Here is a 5,000-nt window from a genome sequence, read left to right as displayed (position 1 = left end):
CTCTCTCTTTCTCTCTCTCTCTCTCTCTCTCTCTCTCTCTCTCTCTCTCTCTCTCTCTCTCTCTCTATCTATCTATCTATCTATCTATCTCTTCTCTATCTCCCTCTTTCTCTCTCTCTTTCTCTCTCTCTCTCTCTCTCTCTCTCTCTCTCTCTCTCTCTCTCTCTCTCTCTCTCTTCTCTCTCTGTCTCTGTCTCTGTCTCTGTCTCTCTCTCTCTCTCTCTCTCTCTCTCTCTCTCTCTCTCTCTCTCTCTCTTCTCTCTCTCTCTCTCTCTCTCTCTCTCTCTCTCTCTCTCTCTCTCTCTCTCTCTCTCTCTCTCTCTCTTTCTCAGTCGATTTACTACTTTACCTTCCTAACTACCTACTTAACTATCTCTCTACCTCTGTATTGGGGTATTTAAAATGCAAAAGCTTTATATGATCTTTTGTATTACGCAATAAGATATGCGAATTAGAAATAGATTTTGAAGATACCTCCATTACGTAAAACAGAAATTGCCTGTCAGCGACTCACGCTAAAATCACTTTTGACACTTATTTTCCATTGTTTCTAATAAGTAATAAGCTTACAATACATAAATAGTTACATGCATGTATTTGTGAGTGTAAATCGTGCTTTCATGTGTCTCCCAGCCTCGTTGAAAAAAAAAAAAAACTACATATATGTAAAAACTAATGCGCTACATCAATAAATATACGATATAAGAGCTTTCGTCCACATTAGATTAGTCTGTATAGATGTATTTTAACTGGAACGTAAATATAATTCACTTGCAGTAATTAATGACATGTGGGCGTGAGAGGCTTTGAAGGTCGATCTCCTGGAATATGGAAAAGAGAACGAGAGAGAGAGAGAGAGAGAGAGAGAGAGAGAGAGAGAGAGAGAGAGAGAGAGAGAGAGAGAGAGACAGAGACAGAGATAGACAGACACAGACAGAATGAGAGAAATTCAGCAAATCTGCACAAGCTTTATTTACCTAATGCCAACAAACATATTCCCTAAAGACGTGGCTCTATTGCTGATCCTTGATTCGTAAAACTGACGAACTCCAAAGAAAATGACAGACATATAGTATCCCCCCCCCCCCAATGATTTCACAATCTCCGACGTAAAGTGCCCTAATTCTCTTTCTTTTTTTTCTTGATTTATTGGTAAGCTCTTTGTTTATCGAGTTTTACAGTATCTATTAGTCAAAAATAAAGTATGTCCCTAATTTTCGGAAATCGAACAAATAATATCATTATCAATAATGATGATATGATTATTATCATTATCATGCGACCTGAGAGCAATCCACACTCCCTCTCACGCTTTTTTAGCGATCATGTTTTTTTTTTTTTTTTTTCATTCTTTCTTTTTTTTTCCTTCTCTTTCATTCGTCTTGACTTTTGTTTTAACCACGTCTGTTCTTTCTACCTCATCTTTAATTGCTCACTTTATGGAGGTCTAAGTCACTATCTGTTTCGAATGATTTTGTACAATGGTTCGGTTTTACGTCACGAATTCCCTCACAAGGACAAGGACGGTGTTGTTGTTGTTGTTTTTTTTGGATTTTGGTTCTGTCACGTGACGGCCTTTGTTCCGAGCGGACGGCCTTCCTGAATCTCAGACCATTTGGGCGGGATTCGAACTCGCTGCGGAATTGATTCTTATATGATATGGTTATTTCTTATCATTTGCTTCTTGTGGAGTAAAGGTATGGCATCTCTCACATGCCGTATTTTCATTTTTTCACGTGATTTTCCTGTTTCGTATCATACATCCTAATATTTTGCTGCAGTTGTATTCTATTTTGTATTTATCATTAATTTTTCGCGGCGTATGAAGTCGCAGTATTTATGTATATGACCCCAAATGTCGCTAAATACACTCAGCGGTGGTGTTGATCGTGCTTTTAGATTGTTGTTGTTTTGCTTGAATCGTGAGAAATTCAAACATTTCAATATTATTAAGAACCGGACGTAATCGTCACAGTTATATGAAGAGTATCTTGACTGCGATTTTTTTTTTTTTTTTTTTTTTTTTTTTATGTTCGTTTGTATTCCCTTCACTTCAGGACTAAAGTCTCTAGCTTGATACTTCCCCTTGTACTTCATGCATTTGTTCTCAAGTGTTTTTGTCTAACTTTTTTTTTCTTACCGTATTTGACGTCCTACAAGACCCCGTCAAAAAGAATAGTAACAAACAAAGAAACAAATAGAAACTCAAAAACAGCCCCGTTCTTCAAGTGCTTCAAACATTTCACTGAACACTAATGAAGCTGAACGCAAAGGAAGTACACACTGGAGCCTGCCCTCACCTGGCTGTATTCAGGTTGCCTCCACGCTATCACACATCAACGATATTACATTTCAAGGGTCTAACCACGGCCAGACTAGTCCTTATTTGCGACCATTTAGGAAGGGTATTGTTAGTGTTAGATCCATGATAACTGACCATTGTTTAAATTATATGCTACATCAAGAGTAATTAGTGAGGACAATGATGTCTTTTTTTTTTTCTTTGCTAATAACGATAATAGTCATGAAAATAGCGACAGTAGTGATGTTCATTCTAAGGGTTGATAAATAGTAATGAATGTTACTGGGGAACATGATATGGTAATCTTATCAAAATTAATGGAGGCGATAGTGATGATAATAATAATGACAATAATAAGGTTCATAACAATAATATCACTAATAATAATGATGACAATAATAGTGTTTATAACAATAACTTGTGAGTTTTTCTTCCAACAATAATAATAATGATGATGCTAAAAGTAACATTAACACCAAAATGATAGTAATATCAATAATAATAATGCTAATGCTAAAGGTAATCCTAACGCTAATAATAACGGTAATGATAATCAAAAATAATAACAATAATGATGATGATGGTAATAACATTTACACCAAAAACAACAATGATAAGGAAAAAAAACAAAAAACAAAAAACATAAGAAATAAACAGTCTAACGTACCGAAGAGCTTTCTGTGCAATAACACTTTGCTCGGGGCTTTGTCAAACTTTTGCAAAACGCGTGGGAACAACTCCTTCTCGAGGCTGAAACAAAACGGGAGAAGACATCAGGCCCCAGTTCTCGTATTGGATGCATCTGGACGAAACTCGAAGCTCGGTGAGAAATATGCGTTGCTGTTTTGTTTCGTTTTTTCGTTTTTTTCGTTTTTTTTGTTTTTGTTTTATCGATTGCTTATTTTCTTTCTCTGGTTGTCTTCCTGTTTGTGTGGTTGCTTGTTTGTCTGTTTGTGTGCATGTGGCTAGCTGTCTGGCTATATCTGTCTGTCTCTGTCTCTGTCTCTCTCTCTCTCTCTCTCTCTCTCTCTCTCTCTCTCTCTCTCTCTCTCTCTCTCTCTCTCTCTCTCTCTGTGTGTGTGTCTGTGTGTGTGCCTTTTTGTCTCTCTCTCTCTCTCTCTCTCTCTCTCTCTCTCTCTCTCTCTCTATCTCTCTCTCTCTCTCTCTCTCTCTCTCTCTCTCTCTCTCTCTCTCTCTCTCTCTCTGTGTGTGTGTGTGTGTGTGTGTGTGTGGTGCAGCGGTAGCGATCTCGTCTAGAAATCTTGCTGACCTGCGTTCAAATCCCTCGCCGCCAGTGGATGGTAACCCCGGCCATTCCTTTCACACAAGGGATAGCTTAGAAGCAAAATTAAACAGACAGTATGTCACACCAAGAATATCCATTGTAACAAATGGAATCAAACTAAACCTAAAAAAAAAAAAAAAACCTGAAACAAACCCCCTCTCTCTCTCTCTCTTTCTCATCACTCTCTCTTTGCTCATATTTTTCTTCTTCCAGTTATTATTATAAGAAGATATAATTTCAATTTCTAACCTAATATAAAAATTCCACGTAACAAGAAACATATTTATAAAATCTAATGGAAATAACTAAACTATTTCCGCCTCATTTAATAACGTAAAAAAATAGTGTTATTTTCTTTTTAATAATTTCCAGACATTTTGCTTTTTTCTCTCTCTTCTTTTAGCATTACTAAAGTATTGTTCCTCTGCAACAACTGTGACGCAGGATGATCGTTGACTTTATAACTCACTATTCCCTCACTTTGTTTTATTTATTTTTATTTATTTATTTTTTATTTTTTTTTTTTTTTTTTGTATTCTCTTTCCTTCCTCTAACTGTATTTTCTCTCTCTCCATCCTCCTCCATTTTTCATTTCGATTTCTTCAGCCTGTCCCCTTTCTCTCTCTCTCTCTCTCTCTCTCTCTCTCTCTCTCTCTCTCTATATATATATATATATATATATATATATATATATATATATATATCCATCTATCTATCTATCTGTGTATCTATCTGTGTATCTATCTATCTATCTATCTATCTATCTATCTATCTGTCTGTCTATCCCTCTATCTGTCTGTCTGTCTGTCTATCTATCTATCTATCTATCTATCTCTATCTCCTTTCTCTTACTACGCATTTTCTAATATTGACTTCATTTTCTTCAACCTTTCCCTCTGTCTCTTTCCCTTCCTTCCTCTCTCCTCCTCTCCCTTTTCTTCAACTGCATTTCTTAAGTTTTTTCATCCTCCACATCCTGCTTCCTCCCGACTTCGTCCTGTACCCTTTTTTCTCTCTCCATCTCTCCCCTTCCTTTAACTGCACTTTTTCTGTTCCTCCATCCTCCACTTCCTACTTTCTCCCGACTTCGTCTTCTTTAACTTCTCTCTTTCTCTTTCTTCTTTCGTTGTGTACCCTGGAAGCAATAATAGAAGTCCTCCCTCCCTACGCCCTCGAGATGCAATAAAGCTCCTGAGGGAATCTTTCTTATTCTCTCATGTTGTATATCCTGTAAGCAATAAAAGAACTATGAATTCCTCTTTATGTTGGTGAGACTCTTTTTTGACATTTTATTATACTGCTTTGGGTTAAAAATCTTCATCTACCCATAGCTATTAAAAACGCGAGTACCAGAAAGACACATTGGAGACTTCCTCTGTAAAGCGTCGGGTGTCCTCTGTCTGTCTGTCTGTG

This window comes from Penaeus chinensis, chromosome 27 (assembly GCF_019202785.1).
Source record: "Penaeus chinensis breed Huanghai No. 1 chromosome 27, ASM1920278v2, whole genome shotgun sequence".
Classification (NCBI taxonomy): domain Eukaryota; kingdom Metazoa; phylum Arthropoda; class Malacostraca; order Decapoda; family Penaeidae; genus Penaeus; species Penaeus chinensis.
Note: the sequence above shows the minus strand (reverse complement) of the source record.